The 21580-nt window shown below is 38.8% G+C and overlaps 1 long non-coding RNA gene across 6 annotated transcripts in view; it reads left to right on the top strand.

Annotated features, from left to right (window-relative positions):
- The window catches only part of LOC116440596, a 78647-nt gene that overhangs the window by 27541 nt on the left and 29526 nt on the right, over positions 1 to 21580 (top strand). For 3 of the 6 annotated variants that reach the window (XR_004238699.1, XR_004238701.1, XR_004238700.1), the window contains exons 2-4: positions 13165 to 13245; positions 18885 to 19009; positions 19092 to 19199. This is a non-coding gene — a long non-coding RNA (uncharacterized LOC116440596). Of the gene's footprint in view, positions 1 to 8104; positions 8293 to 9654; positions 9723 to 13164; positions 13246 to 18884; positions 19010 to 19091; positions 19200 to 21580 lie in introns of those variants that run through there. The other 3 variants (XR_004238702.1, XR_004238703.1, XR_004238704.1) reach the window with 3 other exon arrangements.

Raw genomic sequence — 21580 nt, 5'->3', positions numbered from 1 at the left:
GAATGACAACAACACTTCAAACATTTCCTCACTGTTGAAAGGTAAAATCCAAACAGAATTAATATCTGTAAATCCCTGGGCTTTTTAATGGGGCTTTCTATCTTTGATTTGAAATGCATTTTGTGCAGTTGATATAGAATGAAGGGGCCAGGATAGCTAGGCTATAAAAGCATTCATTAGTATGCCATAAAGATGAAGTTCAGCATTAGTCTCTAGCATTAAGCTGCACCATCCGTTGGGTTTTTTTTTTGCTCACAAGGCTGTGAAGTATACATTTCTGATTATGTCCTGAAACATTTTAAAGAATTATATTCCTTGAAGCATTAAAGCATACAAATCTTATGGAAAGCAAGACCCTTCATAGCTCTACCCACAAGGAGAATTTAATTTTGGCAGAAAACATTGAAATATTTGTTGTAAGGAAAAAGAAAAAAAAATTACATGAACTATTTTAAGCTAAGCAAAACACTGTACTGTTCCCAAATGAAAACATGACTTTAGATTAGTCTGTTAATTGCTGCTCAGTTTAGGTAAATGTGAATGGAGATGAGAGATCGTGGTGGAGAATGGAAAGTGAAGTTGGGGAGGATGTTATGATCACCAGTCAGGAAAGGGCCAACTGGGTCCACAATTCTGGTGACTCTAACAACTCTTTTCTTTTTCTTTAACTTAATTTTCAGTTTAGCTTTGTTCATAGCTAATGTAGATCCATTTGATCTTGGGTCAACTTCATCTCTTGGTTTAAAAAAATATTTGTTTCTAGGCCAGCTATTTGTCTAATCATAGATGTAACAGAAGAAAAATTTTCACTCAATAGGGCTTCCCATTTTATGACATGAGCTAAACCTTGCTACCTTCTTCGCTTCTCATAACAAAGGTTTTTCCCTCACCTGATGGTATCCCAGGTCTACATCTGCTCCACTCTTGAACACAGATGGACAGAAACAGTAAGATTTTTTTCTTCCTTTATATCCCAATGTTTATCCCCTCCATAAAAGGTTCTTGTGGTTCAACCAGCATAGCAGAGGAGAACATTTTGCACCATTAAATGGTATAATTTATTATTTTTTAATGCTCCTTAAAATTGGTATAGACCCTGAGCTGAACTCGCTGTATCACTGCAATTTCAAACTGATCTCAAAGACTGGGGCTTGGAGCCACAGCTGAGTTGTAAGTGCGCTGTTCTCCACAAGGCTAAGTTTGACCAACAGAAGTTATGCACTCAGCCTTACATCTTCTGGCTACCACACACAAAGAATAATCCATTTGGTCTTTTCGTTGTCTAATAGCATTTTTTAACCAATTTTTTTGAGCCAACACTCAGACTGGAGTGACAACCAATTGTCAACGAGTTACTTTAAGCACTTTTTAAAAAATTACTTTCTTATTGCTTCATGGTGTGTGGGTTCACAATAGAGTGAATTTTATGTGTGCAAGTGTAGCCTAAATTTGGTGGTTAACCAGAGAGTGCTGGGCTTCATGTTCCTGTTTAGATTTCCTATGATGCCCAAGCTGACCAGCTAACACAGCAGCCTCTGAATTATCCTGAAGTAATTTCTGTGATCGTGGTGGTGTCATGTCCAGCATTGTAAGGTCAAGGGCTTGGGACAACTTAAACAGAAAAGAGAGATCAGTACATTCCAGTTGCCTGCTTCCCAATAATTTTTTACCTACTAAACAGCATAGGGTGGTGCTCTAAACACCAAAAAGCACCTTAAACTGCCTTGTTTTGAGATATCAATGTTTCTAGATGTGTGAAAGTCAGACTTCACATCATGAATTTCGGTGCAGTGCTCTGTGCTTCTTTACTGTGTGAAGAATATAGGTAAGAAAGGAGCTGTGGCTCAAGATCGGAGCAAGTCTAAGACTTGGTTATCCTCTGCACAGAGAAATACAAAAAACCACTGCTGTGCAGGTGCCTGCAGGCAGTGGCTTTTCAGGTACTTGAATATCTCAGATTCACAGAAAGTATCTGGATTTGTCTGGGTGGTGACATTCAGTTTCCACAGAGAATTTTATAGAGAAAGACATTTTTCTTTTTTAATTCAAGAAAGGTACACTTAGACTTTTATGTAAACCTGGAGTGAAAGAACACACTGGCTCACGTGTTTAGAACTACAGCAAGGAGAAATCCACAGTCAGCCTGAAGAAGTCCAGGAACCCTCTGCTGCTCCCACACATAGGGGACAATAAGGTGAACCTGGTAGGAAATATAACAAGAGAGAAGTTGCACTACAGCAATTCTTCGCCTCTTCTTTACCTAGAGACTTCTACATTAAGGTCCAAAATATATCTGAGTTTTTGTATACAGTAGAGAGCTCCTCACAGAAAAAGCTATTCACAGTTGAGCTCTGATGAGGAGGGAATAGCAATTAGAGATGTCACTTATTTCAGAATACTCCAAAAGAATATTTCATATTTATTTGTAGCCAAACCAATGACATAGGACTTAATGGAATGTGGAAAAGAAACTTTATTATTTCCTTTTTAATTTCATTGTAGTCCATTGTGAGAATTTCTATGGCCAAATATACCCCCGTATGGAAGATTAGTCCAGAATGTTATCCAGACTTTAGTGGGGCACGTGTACTGTGCCTATAGTTGGGCACTTTCTACAGCACCTGCCTACAGCAGCTCTGTTGAGCAATGTTAAATGTTAAGAAGGCTGTACAACACATTGATGTCTCTCCTCTAACTGCCAATACCCAAACACAGGCAGAAAAGACAGCCGAACTACCTTCTTCATAAAAGGACATGAAATAAATAATTCATAATTTTAGAAAGTCCCTTAATTAAAAAAGAAAGGGCTACCCAAAAGAAATTGTGCCTAATCTTCATGAAGAGAGATTCTTACATTTCTTCCCCTTCAATAAGATTGAGGAATGTGGGTGTATAAACAGAGATGGAAGAGAGACATTTAATTCTATCAATATTTGTAGCAATATCTTTATTTGATCTTTCTGTGATGAGAAGACTGCCTTGAATACCTTCGACTATGTTGCCTATGAAAAGACATCTACTGAGATTTTTGTGGCCACGCAGAGTCTAAGCTCCCAGGGCAGACAGTTGTGCTGCTGCTCTGGGAGCATGCTGAGGGATGGCTTGTACCACCTCTTGTCCCGAAGGACAACATGGAAGAGATGATTTGGGGAAAGTCTGGATTGATGTACAGCCTCTTTGCTGTGATTTGCAGAGCCAGCATACAAAGACAGATGGATGAGGGAAGAAGTGAAAATAAAAGCTCCATAAAAAAGGGAAAGTGGAGGGAAGGGATGTGTAGTACAGTCTTTATAATGGGCCAGCACAGCTTCATAACAAGCAGAGATGTAATGCTAAACAAACCACAAAGCACTTACTTTTTTTCCTTCTTCTTTTTACCCATTTTTAAAAGAGATGGAAAGAATTTCAGGCTTTAACAGTGATCTCTGAAAACACCTTGCTTCTCATGAGAGTCTGTCACAGCCCTCCCACACCCTTTGCTGTCCAAATAAACTTTGCAAGGGAATGTTCTTTACATTCCCCGTTGAGCATGTATAGAAAAGATTGATCTGGCACAGCCTGCTCTCTGTTGACAACAGTGTTTCCTGTTATTGTGAAGGAGTCACAGGCCTGCCTCCAGTCCAGATCTGGGGAGCAGTGGTGTCACAGATGTTTTTTCAGGTGTAAAATTCCTGTTGGCCACACAGGCTGTTCACACAGGATAAAATGGGTGTCTTCAGCTTGGTTCAGTGTGCCTGTTTGCTCAATGCTGAGATGAACCAGCTCCTCTTTTAGCAGCAGTGATGAAACGAGGGAATGTGGAAGGGAGTTTAAAACCCTTCCTGTTGCATATAGGAAATGTTCTGAAAACCTGAGATTTCACTTTTTGTGTTTATTGTGGGTCAACTAGGGCAGGGGGGAGAAGAACAGGGAATTGTGAGTTCAAGGACTGCATGATAGGAAAGACTTTCTTTTTGTTGGAAGAATGTGGTTGAACTTTCTCCCTGAAGAAGATTTATCCTGTTGTGATTTCAAGGACCCTTAAAAAAGCCAGCCTTAGAGAGCCACCCACACAAGACAGCAGCATAGCAGCTGCATAACAATGCTATCATGGTTAATGGCTGCAAATACAGTGCAGTATTATGAAAAGGTCACTGTGAGAGGGTATCCTGCTGTGCTAGAGCTTATGCAGGTGCTGTGGGTGTATCCATAATAGTATCATATCACTGGTGGCAGGCAATTGTTAGATACCAACCTTCTCTGTATTAACCTGGAGAGGACTCTGCATTCCATAAACTTATTTAACCCCAACATGAGTGGTTTTACAGTGCAGAAGTTACTTCACTGAGTAGAAAACTCATTTCACTGTCACTTTGATATGCTGTCAAATTGTGTTTTTCCTATTCTTTCCAGTACAAAATCATTCTTTGTAAACACTTTGTTTGTGCTAGATACGTGAAAATACTCCTCCTTAAAATGATTGTTTTGATGAAATGTAGACTTGCCTATTACTTTTCCAGTAAAATGTGGAAAGGAAAACTGTGGTCTTCTGTAAAAGTGAAAAACCATTGCTGAACTGTGTTTGTTTAAAAAGAAAGCTGCAAGGCCTGGGACCTGCCATTGCAATGAGGGCAGTCTGAGTTCAAATGATCCATTTCTTCATTCTTTCACTCAATTGTTTTTTCACAATGGTTCTTCAGTTTGTTGGAGAGATTCCTGAAGCTGACAGAACAGCCAATACTTTGTATTAAAAAGCAGTTTTTAAATATTGCACATGGGAAAATAAATGGTTATTTGGCATGTTTCTAAAATGTCATCAACTCTTCCTTGCTATTCAACATATTTGCATCATTCTTTGGTGAATTCATATGGGCAGAGGCCTAAAATCAGTGAGAAAACCAAGAAAAAATATGAAGCAGTGCTGAATAGAATTATAATATTTTCCAAATATTCCCCATGTTTATCTCTCATTTTGAATTTTCACCACATTCTAAGAAATACTATAGCTTTGGAAAAGAGGTAATGATAACAGTGCAGTGGCACTTTTACCTTCTTTTTATTTTTTTTTTTTTCACCCCAGAGAAAAGACAACTTTCACCCCAGAGAAGGAATAAATCTTTATCTGATGCATCAGGAAAGCCACCAATAAGTTATTCAGATAAAATATTTCTCAGCTCACACCTATGCACGCATAGATACACACAAATGTATGTGAGTGTGTGTATATTTATTTATGAACAACTGCCACTAGTAGGAGGCTTTTGTCTACTCCAGTGATAACAAGTGAAAATACTAGATCTGATTGAGTTGGTCAGACAATGAAACACTTTATTTTTATGCACCATCTTTCATGCAAGCATATAATGAAATTCTTCAAAGCCAGTTTATCTACACATTCCTGAATGGTGCAACTAAAGTCCTCAGCTTTACAGGAAGCATCTGTACATGTTGCAGGGCAAGGGTGAAGATGGAAACAATGGCCAAGTTTCAGGAGAATGATTGAGTGCTGGAAGACTGGGAAGTTCATGCAATGGGATGAACACTTTTTTTAGGCAGCTGGAGAGGCTCTGCCCATTGAGCAGATGACTCCTGGAAGGAATTTGAAGAGAATTAGTGGGAATGGCTATTTCAGATGGCAGAAAGAATCAAAATAGAAAGCCAGTTCCTTAGGCCTGGACTGTCTCCTTTCAAGTCTGAAACATATTTCCTTTCTGTCTTGGATCTTTTGTATCCAAGAGCTGTTTATCCTGCTCTGGTAATCACAGCCCAGAAGGAAGGCTCTAGGGGGAAGAAACTGGGGTGATCTCTGCTTGTGACCCCTTCATCACTCAGGCTGAGGTAGACAGGACTTGCAAACTTTCTGGCTATTGTGGATTCATATTGTTTGGATATTTCCTCAGCATACCCCAGCTTGGCCCCCAAACTCCCTGCCTGCTCTCTGGCAGCAGTATTCAACCTGGTAGAGGATCCTCCAGCTTGTAAACAGGCCCTGGCTGAGTACTGGCTATTAGCAACAAAAAAGACATGTGACAAACCTAAGATGACGGATTTTAGAGGTAGATCGGAGTGGACCTTGGACACTGACAAATTGATATTATGTCTATTTTTGGCACAAGAAGACACATTCACATAACAAATATCAGAAAAATTGGCTTGATTTGACAAGATCACGATGTGGAACAGAATAAATTTAAATTATAGAAGTTTGTACTTCAGTTCTTTTCCTTATAAGGTCTCTTGCTATTAATAGGCAAAACTACATACACAGTGTATGTTCATCAGATGTGATTTTAAGAAATTATAAAAATCTCTAGTTTCCACTTGAAAATAATAGCTACAGCAAGAGTTTGAACTACAGATTTTAATAATGCTCTGAGAAGTTTAATCATTCCATATAAAACTCAACTGTGAATTATATGGTGGAAATCCCTTTGGTTTCACTCAGGCAAAATTCTTATAACAATCTTGCTCTTTCTTAATTTTTTTCTCTCTTTTAGCCTGTGATGCCCCTTGTTTTCTTGTCTCTTTTGTACAGTTTTTCTTCATCTTCAGCTTATTTTCTAATCCGTAGTAATGTGTTATTGTTAGTAATTCTTTTAGAGGATATGGGGCATAGCTGCTCCATTTGTAGCAAAAAACTACCCCAACACTTCGGTATACATGTAAAAAGAGGAATTTTCTGTTTTCACAAACAGAAGTTATGATACGAATCTTATAATAAGATATGAATCTTATAATAAGATTTCAGCACCAACAAAAATGAACATCTGTAATTAAGAACTTAAACACAGAAACATATCTCAGCTTGGATCACCAGTGGTCTTCACATCTTGCTATGGGTCAAAAATTAAAGACAAGGAAAGTTGAGTGAAGTTGGTATAGGGGCCTTCGGTCTGCTGTGCTTCCTTCTTGCTGGGTTAGGTGTTTAGGAACCCAGGTGGTAGCTGGGACATTCTTTCACTCTCAGAAGTTGTGCTTAGCTGCAGGCAAAAAACAGGGGAGCTGACTGTATATAGCTTTATGATCTTAGAACAGGCAAGTAATGACTTACTGGTGCTTAATAAGTCAAGGAACTTGGGGCATGATAAATTGAATTTCCAGTTATCTATTCAAAAACAGATGGTCACATTTCAAAACACTTTGTTGCCAGCATGCTAACTTGAAAGGTCACACAGTGCTCTCAGCTGAGTTTTTCTATTGTTTGAGGTTTCTGCTTGCAGGGTGAGAGCAATATCCTGCACATTGTTTTAGCCTGTGGTGATACTAGTCACTTTAATCTGACATAAGTATGGACCACCACCCCCAACTGGATGCTTTCCTTACTCCTTTGGGTAGGCCTGAGATTTGTGCAGCTGCTTCGTGATCTGACTCATCCTACAAATACTAGTTCTGGTACAGCTGATGATGGTGGGAATAGGCAAGCTGGGTGAACATGGGACCATCCTTTCTGTCAGCAGGCAACATTTACATCAGATCACAATGTCTGATAGAGAGCATTAAAATAAAATCATCTTCAGCTTCATGGATAAATTTGAAAGATTCTGTAGCTTGGGTGCAACTTCTATGCATTTTTTTGTATTACTGCCAAGTACAATTAAATCTGTGGAAGAAATTTCACAGCGTGAAATGCTAAGTCAGACAAATTAAGCTGTGACATCCCCAACAAAACTATACCTGGATCTCATGGCAAAGGCTCTTTACACTAGCAAATAATCACATGCTAAATGGAAGAATTTGGAGAAGCTTCAAGTTTATTGTTTGCCTTGGTTTGTCTGCCAAGACAGCAATGCAAGTAATTAACTGTTCAGTCACATCTAAACCCAAGTAGTAGGGAAGAAAGGATAGTAGAGGGTACTAAATCCGTTTCTATGTCCTGTCTGATTGCAGCCTACCACATTTCTAATATCTTAAAATATTTATATAGTAACACATAAGTTAGAGATGCAGAGACTGTTTTGAAGTCATCTGTTTCAACCACCATTTCTCTTAGCTCATTTACTTCACCACATCAGTTTTTACCTCTTAGATTCATCTAGTTTCGTTCTTCTTTCCTCTTTTTTTTTATTTTTATATAACTATGCTATCATTTTTTATCACCTGATTTTTCCAATTCTCTCCAAAAGACCTAGGTTTGCACCACTGGCCAGCTTTTAAGGTTGCTATTCAGTCTTTTCAGTTAATGAAGGCTCAGGCACACAAAAGGGAAGAAGAGTCTCCTGGTGACACCAAGCTATGATTTCTGAATCTGTCTTTTACCAGCCTTTCTCCACTTCCTCTCCAAGGGATATGCACACAGAGATTGTGAAGGAAAAGGTATTTAAGCTGTAACCTCCAAAGAATTAACTGTCAGACTGTGATCTAAGAGAATTAGCTCATTTCAGCCAAAGGGCATTTTTGTTGCACGATCAGTGACACCTCTTTTCCTCTTTCACACACAGGCTTGCTAGATCATTTTTAGTAGGTACTGCTACATACACCCAAGTGGTAGCAAATACCACAAAAGTATCTGCGGCAACACCAATCACTTCAATTTTCTCCTGGCTCCTAATACAGGGGTTTTTTTCTATTGTTTTTTTGTTTGGTTTGGTTTTGGTTTGTTGTTGTTGTTGCTGTTTTTTGCTGTTGTTGTGGTTGGTTATTTTTGTTGTTGTGGTGGTCTTTTGTTTGTTTGTGGTTTTGTTTGTTTGTGTGTTTGTTTTTTGTTTGTTTTTTTTTAAATGACCTCTTCCTATAGCAAGCATAGTATTGATTTCTCCTACTTGAGAGAGCATTGCCTATAATCAGCAGTTCTAGGAATAATTGTTTAGCCATGCTGAGCACTGTTGCAATGCTACTTGTCAACACATTCCTAGAGAGCAGGAGAGGCTTGCACCTCATGCCACCATGTACAAGCCTGCTCAGGCTCTGCAGCACTCTCCAGCACAGGGTTTCCCCTCTGTGCTCTGTGACAGCACAGATGAAGCTGGTCTAGTTTTTTTGCAACTAATGGACCTTCTTCATGTGTCTGTCCAGAGCAGATTTGTGTCTGTGCACGCATGTATGATACAGCCTGAACCAGATGGTGTCTAAGAAGCTGCTGAAGAGAGTGACAAAAGCATCCATTTCTCCCCTTTTCTTCCTCACAGAAAACCTCAGAATCTTTGGAATGAACTCAGTGGGATGACATTTTTTCGCAAAGAAGTAAGCTGGATCTCAGAAATTAGTCATCTCTTTATTGTCCACAAGACCGGGGATGAACACAGTGAAACAATTATGTCCACCGAGATACTTCTAACATCTTCCTAATTACTTCAGGGAATATTTCTGTTGTCTGATGATCCCCATATTTTTCCTGGGAAACCTATGCCTCATAGGTTGCTTTTTCCTTTCCTATATATTTCATTGCAATTATTTTTTAAATGTCTTGAACAAATTACTGAAAGTATAGATACGTGTTTCAGATTCCTTTAGAAATCAAATCTTGTAATTATTTTCCTTGTAATATACCTGAATTCTTTTTATGACCAATATTTTTGAAACCATCTTGTCTGTAGGGATAAAAGATAGAAGGAAGTATCTTAGCTCTCTTGAAGAGGTGTCTTTTTGCATAAATTCTATGGCAATATCTTCTTTTTCTACAATGACTTTTGTGCTGTTTAAGCAAACAAGTTACAATTTGGTAGTCTTTTTTTTCAGGTGTCTACTCATTAATCAGTGGTTAAAAAATACCTGTCAAGGCTGATGTCTGAAGACAGCTGTAGTAAGTAAGGATTTTGATTAACTTCCTTTGTTTTTTAGTTTGAACAATACATTCTCTTATCCCATTTGGGTTTTGCAATGCCTGGGGTTTAAAACTATTATTGAATGGGCTATTATTATCTTGGAAAACACCAGGAGCATGATTACCTCTTGTGAAGTTATTTACATTTGTGTATGGCACATGAAAAATGGAATTTTGATGTAAATGAATAGAGAATTATCATCTATAATGGTAGTCTTTTCCATGCTGCCTAGTTTTCACAATTTTGATGTCCTGAGGTGCAAAGGAATGCAAAATCATGCTCTTGATTAGGAATTCTTTGCCTTTTCAAAAGAAATTTCAACTGGTAATTTATTTTTTGTTTCAATTATGGTATTCTCTAGTTGATGCAATTTAGTGTAGCCTGACCTGAGTCAAAAACATTAGAAAATCTTTGTCCTTGGAATTCCGGTTATCAGCTCTTAACACTTTGGCAGTTATTTCCTGGAAGTTTGCTTGCTTTGGTCTGCAGTAAGTAGAGATTACATACGACAAACTGATGGTTGTGGAAATGCATGGTCAAGCTGCATGTTTATTGCAGATTTTGGAAAGGGAATCCTTTTGTGTACTTTGATTTACAGATGTTGTCTCTGAGTAAAGCATTTCTGTCTTCATATTTATTTGTATCAGTATTTTCTACTTTCACCTAATATGAAGATATTCAGTGGTAGGGAATATGTACTTGTTTAGAGCTAGCAGTATGCTCAGCTTTGTACAATACTCAACAGCAGACCATCACTGCCCTGGAGAGCTTAAAGTCTAAAAATACCTCAGCTAGTGCTTCAGCTTTTTTCAGCCTTCATTCTCAAGATACACTTATTGTTTTGTCTCATCCTAATAAAACTCAATTTTAAACAGTCAGCTTGGTTCATCTCTGAAAATAATCTAGTAAAAGGTAAACTACTCATTTTTAGATATGAAAATGTGCATGGGTTCAATCCAGGATTCACTGCAAAGCAGAATCCCATTGTTATGGACCCCTCTAGGTAACCTTAATCTTACCTGCCTGCTCCCAGCAGTGCCAGCAAAGCATTTGCAAGCCCTCTGGCTGTATTACCTGTCTTCTCTCTGGCTGTAGAGAGCAGTTTAGTTGTAGCAAACTGCTGGAGCTCTGATTGCAAATGAGGTCATCTGGGTAAGACATCATGATTCTTTCATGAATATTTGTGAGTATTTTGGAGCAATGAGAGGTATGTTTCTCTAGTGAGTCTCATTTCAAGGCTGTGCTGTGGGTTTTTTTGCCATCAGGACTGTCAGGAGCAAGGTGAAGATAAGTGTGATCTGCTAGTTTAATACTAGGCAAGGGAAGGATGGTAAGCGATTACACCACGTGCTAATGGAAAAGGACTGAAGAAGAGTGAGAAAAAAAAACTTTAGCAGAAAGGCTTTGCAGTCCATTGGATACTGCCTCTTTTTGCTGTGTGTATTTTTATAAGTGTTTCTACCTCTGTGGTTTCTCCTTTCTAAGAACAACATCAGTCAGCTCTGAACTGCGGTATCTCAGATTCTTTCTAGGGATTAAGCTGCAGGTTTAATTTTTGGGCTGGCATAAGGACCATCTGTTCAGTGTAGTTAGCAGGCAGAGTGGAGATATGTGTGTTGTGAACATACAGAACACACTGTAAGAAAAGAAGGCAGAGAATAGACTTTAACATCTTGTTATTTTCAGTTTTGTTGTTAATTCTGTTGTGCTTGAAAGAGAGTGCTTCAAAAGGATGAAGCCATCAGGTCCTGTTCTCTATGTGGTGAGTTAAGGGAGGACAGTTTCAGGTTCCTCTTCAGAGTGGTTGAACTGTGTGATGGCTTACAGGTGAGAGATGGAGATATTATCTGTCTGAAAACTACTACTGTATTCTGGTGGCTACAGTAGCTTAATGCTTTTGAGAAAGGGAGCATTTTAATCTCTACTCACACATTTAAATTTCCCATCTCCTCAGCACATACCTTGTACTGAGTTCTTCCTCTTCAGCTTCATTCTCATCCCATTAAGTCACTGCATATAAATCATTGCTCTTTGCTGTCCAATCTGGTATGAAAATTATGGCACAAACAACTGCAGGAGCCCTGCACACTTTTGTGTGTTTCAGATTAAGCCCTACACCCATATTACCCCACCTGACCTGGGCTACTTCTGTTTCGTAAACCAAAGACAGTTCTCTGCCTTGACATGATCCTGGATTACCAAACTAGTTCTCATGCCTTCTCCTACAGCTCAGCCTCCATCTCCTCCATGATACATAGGGATGGTCTTCACCTTAATTTATTATTCTTACTGTTTTCAAAGATCTCAAGTTGCTACTTTGAGTTAAAAAATGTATATCGTGTCTCTTTGCAGGGACAAAGAAAGGAGAGCTCAAATCCGAGAGAGGATTGAAGAGGTAGAGACATAAGAAGGAGGTATAGAGTCACTAGTTACAGAGAGGTAGCCTCTCTTCCCATTCCTGCTCCATCTGATGTTAACACCAAAGATAGGATATTGGAGATTCATAAGAGAGATTCTTCAGAGATTCATACCTTATGGTATACCTCATATTCCTTAGCTACTGACTTTGTGATCTCCTAGCTGCAGTCCTTCACTCGTCATTTGGAGCCTTATTCTGTTATTTCTGTAAAAGGATTAGTAAATGTTAGGAACTAGCTGAATGAATGTTTATGGCTTGAAACACAGTGGAACTCACTGAGAAAGAAAAATATAGAAGTTTGTAAAAAATTGTCATCTGTTTTCGACATCAATTTGGTATGTTTAGGAGGAGGAGATGATGGAGATCCTTACCAGAAACAGCTATGCATTTGAATCACTAAGAGTCCTGATCCACAACCACAAGAAGGCTAAAATGAGACAACTATAAAACTGTGAAACTTTGCATATCTCTTTGTCACATACTACTTGCATGGCCCTTCCTCTGACTGCAGATTTAGCTTAGCTGATCTTGCTGTATCCCCTCACTCATGAATGATAAACTTTCTTCGATGTGCCACTGCTGCTCATAAGGACCTGAGCCCTCCCTGTGAAGAGAAGCTGACAAGTGGGCATGGGAAGGCTTCACAGTGATCCCAAGCCATGACTGTGACTCATAAGTCAGAGCCTTGCCTCTAGTGAGCACATCAAAATACAAAGAAGCAGATGGATTTTAGAGCAGTTCAGGTAGAGAGAAATGAGAAAACATTTTGATACCATTTTCTCCCTGCTCCTGACAGCTCTCTGGCCCTGTTAGATCTGCTGTCTGAGCTTCCCCATGAGCAGGCTATAGCGTCTTTCAGTCAAATTAACTTGCTGAACAATCTGTGTTGCTTAATACATTTCACCACACTGTGCATTTTTAATCCAGATCAGGCACGGATGCATTATCCCAACTCTGCAAAGTTAACTGGAGAGTGTGATATACATGCTGGCTTTATTCTTTTAGGCTGGTTTGCACTGGCTTCAAGACAGCAGACCATTTCTAACCCAGTATGAAGACAGAACAGCACATACAGACAGTACCAAGGTAAGAATAGGTCTGCCTGGACAAAATTACCTACTTAGCATGCTTTGTCTGAACCAAGCTGAAGTTGCAGAGTGTTTGTTCTGGTGTAATGCTCTGTGCTATGCAGCCACACAGTCCTGAACTTGATGATAGTTTTCAGATGCTTTTAAAAACTGCTGTATACTTACACACTTGATTTACCATCTCATGGTGCTACAGCACTCAAAAGTACTGAAAGCAGGTATTTGCTAGCACTATCCTTTTTCACTGAAGCAGTGTAAAAGAATTTCTGCTTTGCAATCAGCATAACTGGATTTGCCTATTAAAAATCAGCCTGCAAAATAAAGGGGTCCAATACTCCTGGATCTTTCTATTTTTTTTCCAGACAAATGTAACTGAGCCTAAGCAAATGCTAAAGAGGCATGAAATATGCTATTCCTTTGCATTTGTGTTAATAAAGTTTCAGATATGCTATGGATGTTTTCTTCTAGTAGCTGTAAGACACAAAGTGTAGGATTTGTTTTCAAATGTAACAATTTACATAAAGGATGACAGAATGAGAAACAAGGGACTGTAATCATGTTCCATTTCTACTTTTTTTGGGAAAATTTTATTTGAAACAGTCCTATTTTCCTCCAAACTCTCAATTTTTGAGGGGTGACAGTCAAGTTATATCCCAGACATAAGAATATTACTACTTTCCACACCTTCTCTGTACTGCTTTTACATGAAAGGAGGGAAATGCAATATCTCAGGATGACAAAAGCCCAATGAACTACATGTGAGAACTTTTTGTTTAGAATAATTAATTATAAGCATATTGCAGCCTTTGCCTCTTAACTTTACCATTGCAATAAAAGCATTTGTTATCATGTGTTTTCATATTCATTCACCTTCTACTGTATTTCTCAGCTATACCACCATTTGTTCAATGTAAGAGGTCTCCAGGGTGAATATGGAATAACACATAGGCAAATAAATATCTTGTTCAGTAAAATTTAGGCACCTGAATAAAGGCAAACAATCCAGATTTTATGGAATAAGCCCCCTGGTCTGTAGAAAAAGCTTTTTATGTGCCTTGGGAAGGATTACTCTCTTTTACAAAAAGTAGAGTTGCATTGTCGGGACTAACCATTTAGGACCCTGTTCTTCTGTCCTTGGGGCACCTAGACCTGGACTTACATTTCTACTGCTGAACACAGATGAAATTTTATTTGTATAAGTTAGCACTCAGCCCTGTACCACACGTGGCCCCCATAAACCTGAGGTGTCACGTGTTTGAATTTATTGTATCTGAAATAAAATATGTGGTCTTGCATCCCAGGAAAATGATGTATTTATAGCAAGAAACTGCTGTGCATCCACTCCCTGTCATGTGGGAGGATATGCTATGTGGGAGTACTGAGGAGAACAAGCAGGTGAGACGTCCATTGGGTTGGCGTTGCAGCAGAGGAGGATCTCTGGCATGCATACTGGTCTTTCATTCTACAGGACTGGTGGCCCCTGCATTGTACTTGGGCACTATCTGGAAGACCTGTAGCTCATCCCTATGTCATACTACTCTCCCAGTTAGACAGTAACACAACATTTGGGGCTAGTGGTCAAGACTGTGTCAAAACCAACAGTACTGGTCAAGCCCTGCTTAGTTTTCCAGAGTAGAGTTTATCTCTAGAGATTATGCCTAATCATAAATAGAGAAAGAACTTTATATCTCAACAAGTGAGATAGATATTAGACTAAGTAGGGTCTGGTGCCAGATTTAAGAAAAGCACTTAAGTGCTTCCTTAACGTTTACATCAAAGCTCATGTGTTTGAGAGACCTGGAGACTCACTTTCCCCAAATTTCTGTCTGGGTAGCTAATGTGTAATGGCACTCAGCATGCATTCTGCATAATAGAAATCACATTTTTAGTTATCGTTTTGCATCTAAAAAATTCCTTGGTAGTATGACTTTGGTCCATGAAAGCACTTTAATATAGGATGTGAACACCAGCAAATTGTAGCCTATCTCAGAAAGCTTAGGTAGGTTGTCCTAGATTACTCTTCAACCTTATCTCTTTTGGTATTGCAAAGAATGCTTTTAGGAATGTTTTTCTTCTGATGTTTCCATTCACAGCAATTAAAGCATTTCATGCTCTTTAAAGTTGTCTTGCAACTGTCTGTCTCTCGTGGATGTGTGAATGGAAGAAGAGAGAGTCTCAGAAAACTGAAGCTAGCCCTACCAATTAAATTAATTGAATTTTTCAGATATATAGGCTGCAGACAATTTGAATAGCTTTTTATCCAATCTGCCCACCTTATCATATACAGATTTTATATTTCAGTGGCACTGGGGGGGGGCATAACTCCCATTTTTTTCCTTAATCCTCTATCACAGTGCAGCAAGGGACAGCAGTGGGAGTAGAAATCTACAGCCACTCAATCCATTTGTACCCAGAGAGAGATGGAGTGATTCTGCTGTTTCATCCAGAGGGGCTTTGTAAAGTCTTCTTTCCCCTAACAAGCCTTTCCATTTGACAACTTCTCACCTATACACTAATGCTTTTGGGAGCTAGGTGTGAAACCAAGAGGAGAAATACACCTGTTTGCATAGTGATTTTTTCTAATGTTAATAGTGGGAAGTATTATGTAACATGACTTTTGCAAACAACTGGAAGTTTAGCTTGGCATATGGCAAGCAGCCCCTGCACAATATTGTTCCCTGCATGTGGAAATTCCCAGTATGACTGATTCAAAAGTTTAACATAGCTGACACCTTGCTGGAAAAAAAGTAGCTCAGACAAACTGAAATGAAGTATTTCAAAAACTAGGTGCTCAGACATGAGTCTAACCATGCTGAGAAATTTAAGTTGCTCATTCAAAAAGGGGAGAATAAAAGAGAAAAAAGTCCTTTTCATGTTCCTAGCATTTTCATTTCAGGAGAATGCTGCGGTGGTGGGTTTAACTCCTTTATAAATCAAAGGGTACATGTAGCTGGTTCTGGAAGTGGGTTAAGATGTGATAATTAAGTGATTTTAAATATTAATCATCCTATTTAAAAGTAATATTGGCAAAGAAAGGCATCTCTAATAAGAGATCAAATTACACTATAAACATTATTCCATAAAAAATGAGGCTTTTTCAAGTGTTTCTTTGAAGCCAAATGAGAACCGATCCAGTGTCTGAGTACATTCCCAGGGTGCCATGAGGAAGCCGAATTCTTTTCATAATTGTTTGGCAAACTTCTTCCAAAACACACTGCACACAGACTTAAAATGCATTTTTCCTGTTGTGTGTCTGTGTTTTTGGGTGAATACCATGTGGACTTTGGTCTGAGCTTTGCTCACCTGAAAAGCTCTGGGAGAGGACTCCATGTTTCAGTTACCTGTTTCCTGTTGAGCAGACAAAATATGTTCATCTTAAGGAAGCAAAAATGACAAAGTTATTTTAAGGTAAACAAGCCATTTTGTTTCCTCCAGGTGTGGAGTAATTTTGTTTTTGTTATTCACGTCTGGATAAAAAAGGACAGATTAGGTATCACTACTGTTAGCTTCAGCTTTTCTCAGGGAAATAAAGACAGGATTTGAATAGGAAGTATTTATATTATTTGCAGTCTAAGCTGACCCTGAAGGCAGTGATCAACTTAAAGATTTGTCCTATAGTAGCATACTGATGTGGATATTGAAATGAGGCAGATGTGCCTGATTGACACAAGGTCAGGCAGAGCTGTGTCCTGAGATGAAATTCTCAAAACTGATAAAACTGATAGAAAGCTATTATAAAATTGCTCTCTTTTATAGTTTAATTTACCAGTGGTTAAGGAAAAAAATGGGAGCACTTAAGTAGATTGTATTGCATGGATGTGACTCTGTACAGTGTTCTCTCTCATGCAGAGCAGTGACTGCAAACTTTCCCATAGGAAACTGACATCAGTAATACATTGTTTGGTTAGTGTAGGAAATAGTGAATTCTGTTATTGAGGTTTTTTCAGGTCTTTTTTTTTCTGAAAATGTTGCTTAAGGCCCAATTCTGCTGTTCTTCAGCCAAAAGACATTTAACCAAATGAATGTTGAATTTAGTTCTCTGTCCTTATTCAATTGTTTTTTGAGTTAAATATTCATTGACTTCAACAACAGATTTTCTCTAAGAGCTGAATTAAACTAAGTAGAAACATCGGGACCCAACTAAGATACTGACTTCTCCCACATCCTTAGAGCTGAGTATACTGGAATTCATTAACTCTCATGAAATGCAATGCTAAAAGTTGATGTGTTATTGAGTAATGATAAATGCAGAGTTACATACATGCATTATGTTACTTGTTTCTGTTTCTACAATGCATAATAGGAGGCTGTTTCCCTGCATGGCTTTTGGACATCACTTATGATTCAAAACTGTGATGGTTAAAAACTATTGGCAGGGAATTTGTAAAACTGTCAGTGCTCTGAGTGTCTTGGTCGGGGCAGGCAGTGAAAGAACACGAAACTGACTGATCAATATGATTCTCAGAGTTGTGCTTTTTGTCTTGATGCAACTTGTAATTCAATGACTAAGTATGAGGAAGGAAATCAGGAAAAGGTTAGAGAGGGTTGTGTTTTAAATTCAGTAGGGAGTGAGTGAAATGGAAGAGAAATTCCAGTGCTAAGATTATCGACCCATTTCTATACTGAGATGGACTTAGCATAAGACTAGCTGTGGTAAAAAAACATGAGAAGCAAAATCTGAATGTCAGACTGCTTCAAAGTTTAAAGTAAGGCAATTTCAAGAATATTTTCCTCAGCTCCACATGCACATGTTCCCAGCTGATCAAATGGCCGCTGACAGCAATGAAGTCTGCTGTAGTACCTAACAAGCCACTTGTAGAAGTGTTGGGGCAGCATTAAAAGCATGGAAAGCAAGTTTTTACATCAAGAAAAGTCTCCTCACACATAGAAATGCTTCACTGGCTTGCAGAATTAGTTCCCCACATTATGCCTCTGTTACATCTTAATTCTGATTGAGAGTAATGTGAAATCTGAGTTTCCTAAGGAGAAGAGTGTTAGAAGATATAGGGCCTCTTTGCCAAATTTTCTGCTGGTCTACATGCCATCTATTTGTTGATGCCTGAGTAGACACTATTTGCACCAACAGAAAAGCATTGTTTCTTCACAATGAAAAAGTCATTTGAATTGCTCTCCACTCCAGTTGAAAAACTCTCAGAGATTTGGTCTCTTTCTGAAAACAGATTGTTAAGGCTACATAATTTGTATGAATATTTGACTTTTTTCCAAGAATGAATTCTAATAATTAAATAAGATTTCTGTTCTTTGTACTTTTTTTCATATGTTTGCGTACCTCTTCTGCTTGTTTTGCTTGAGACTGTTAGCTCATAGAGACCAGAAAAATAAGATTGTATATTGACCTAAGCAGATTCACTCCTAAACAAACTGTTCCTCAAAGATTTCCAGAAGGCACCAGCTTACTACTTTAAGAAGTAACAGCCTACAAAAATGTTATTTTTCACAGTTAAGCAGACTTTGGTCTAAAGCTGTACAAACAAGCCTCTGAATCCTTGTCGCTTCCAGGGACTGTTTTTGGGTGTGTGCTGATCTATAAATCAAAAGGATTTGAAACAATGTAGGAGAAAATGTTTAAAGAAAACAAATACAAAAGGAAACATTTTTCTCTTCTCCCTCCTGCAGATCAGGGTACCTTCCAAAGAAGTCAAACGCATTACAGGGATCCAAAATTTGAGCATGAAAGAGGAAACTGAAGAGTGCCTGGTCCAAATCCCACTGAATTAGTGCCAAACTCATCCTTGACCACAGTGAGTTTTTGTTGAGATCCCATGCTCTGATTTTGGCAGTCAGGTTGGATACCACATCACAGTCCACTTCCTTTTGAAACAGGTAAGACCCAAACTGGAGCAAAAGAAAGTTAAAACTAAGAGAAGGCACCAGATCAATGTGGATCCTGCCAGGCTCTCTTATAAAGAGTATGTGACTCTTTGTGAAACCGTAAGTAACATTGGCATTGTATAAAGATCCCAAATGGCTTAAAGGCTTTGGAGTAGCATTGATGTGAAAGGCCCTGAAACAATGGGACACTTATTAATGCCCTGCCAGTACTGCAAGATCCACAGGTGTTCTAAACCAGGCAGCTTATATTGGGTCTTACTCTGCTGCTGATGTCAGTGGCAAAACCCCTGGAGACCTCAATGGTGAGAGAACCCAGGCAGTGGTGATGAAGGGAATTCATTTGCTCTGATGGGAGCAGAACTGACTCTGAACAGTCTCATTTCCTGATGTTGACTGTCGAAATCCACCCTCATGTTCCTGATGGCTGATATCAGAATGTAGTAGTAAAAGTACTGCTCACCCAAGCAACCTAAACACTAGAGTGCAGCTGGAGGTGAAATCTGTGTATATGAGAATACCTGTAACAAATAAAAGGGGTTTTTTTTTATGCCAGGAGCTACTTAGAGAAATAAATAAGTGGCAAATTTGTTCTCACTGTTCTTTTTAAATAGAATGAAGGTGATCATTTTAGGGGAAAAAAAAAAGAAAACTAATTAAAAAAACCCAATAGTAATTTAAACAGCTCTAATTTTATTTGGTTTAAACAATAAAAATATAAGAAGAGATAAAAGATTAGGCTGGATCAGGTGGTGTTAATTGCTGATTCTAGATGGGTTTTTTTGGTTTTTTTCCCCTCCATGCGTGTACTGATACTTATAGTATTATCTAAAAGGAATATAAGAAGCATCTTAGTCCATTAGCAGCAGTTAATCATTGAATAGCCTGTCCATGAGGAAACTTGCTTCTATGAAAAATTGGTGCAAGCTTATTCTTTGCATTCAAGTCAATGACAGTGTTGTTCGCAGAGAAGCTGTCCCAATGCAGCCATCCAGTATCCCTGAGCTCTGTGACAGAGCAGATTTTGTCCCTAAGGTTTTCCTTTGTAACTTTTTGATTAGCCTGCAAGAGCATAAATAGTACATAGCTTTGATGAGTGTTAAAAATTTCAGCCAGTATCAGGGCTTCAGCAAATGTGTGTTTGTGTGCATTACTGCCAGGTGGTTCTTGGGTCTGCAATTTGTTCTCTAGTCCTCATCACTGCCAGCCTGCACTGCACAAATCTTACTCACTCTCGAGCTCCCACTTAGGGTCAGTCAGCTGTATCTCTTCTGAAACAAACCCCAGGTGCATCTCTGGGGGAATCTCACTCCAAGGATGGCTACAAATATGCTCTGTGGCTAAGACTACACAGTCCTGCCTTTGTAGTCTTCTAGGAGACTTTGCACTCGGTCATCTCCAGCACATGCAGGGCATGCAGGGCTTAACAGTATAAAACAGTAATGCTGATATGCTCCATCACAGCCCTCATATTGTTTCAGACCCTTTGAAGTGAATAAAATACACAGAAAAAAATAACTGTCTAATGGCCTGAGGACCCAGGAGAGACCCAGGACCAAGTGCTGTGGAATGTGAATGTAGCCAATGGCCTTCACCTTTGGGTGAAAGAGCCTTTAGCAGGGTAAATATTTACCTACTCCAAGTGTATGTCAGGCGTGGCTAAAAGGAATTTGTGTATGAAAGACGATAATTGACATGATCAAGTCTTTAGTATATTTTTCAGGGCTACTGATTATAGCAACTGATTCAAGCAGTCAGAAGAGTAACAGGCTGTGAGGTTCAGCAGACCTCAATCTCCTGGAAATTCCATATGGTAATGTCCCATTTACTAAGAACAAGGTGCCAGGTCACTGCTAGTTTAGACTGGGGCATTAAGTATGACACACTATCACCATTTCAAAAACTGCATCTCTCTGACAGTTTCAATTTTCATCTCCAAACTACAAGTGTGACACTGTGAATACTGAAAACATAGGAAATACATTTAATTTGGTTTCCCTGTAAGAGAAAAAGAGGCCTTTTGGAATTATGTTTGGAGTGAAAGAGGCCATATGTTTTGTCCATCAGATCTCCTCAGAGGTTTCTTCTCCTGTAATATATTTATCCTGCTGGGTGGGTTATTTTTGGAGTCATATTTTGGTATGATATAATTTTTAAGGCAGGACAGGGAAAGACAGAAATGTCCTGGTTCATTGGAACATTTCCATAGCAAGATGTCTGTAGTCCTGTCAAAATAAGACACTCTCATAAGTCCCATTCTGCAAGCAAGAACATGTTCTTATCGTATCCTGAACAGTGAAGTTGATCAACTCATTGGCTAGTGTTTGTAAATCTTACGTCACTGCACTGCAATTCTAATAAATGTTCCCTCATCTTTCTCTCACATCTTATTGCTAAGATCCTGAGGTGCAGGAGAGTGTGTATTTTTTTCATTGGACTGCAGACATGCCCCTATGGAAATGCCTCTGCATAATGATTGGACT

The sequence above is a fragment of the Corvus moneduloides genome, chromosome 3, assembly GCF_009650955.1.
Source record: "Corvus moneduloides isolate bCorMon1 chromosome 3, bCorMon1.pri, whole genome shotgun sequence".
In the NCBI taxonomy this organism is placed as follows: domain Eukaryota; kingdom Metazoa; phylum Chordata; class Aves; order Passeriformes; family Corvidae; genus Corvus; species Corvus moneduloides.
The sequence above is the reverse complement of the archived record's forward strand: the minus strand, read 5'-3'. Positions and strand labels throughout refer to the sequence as shown.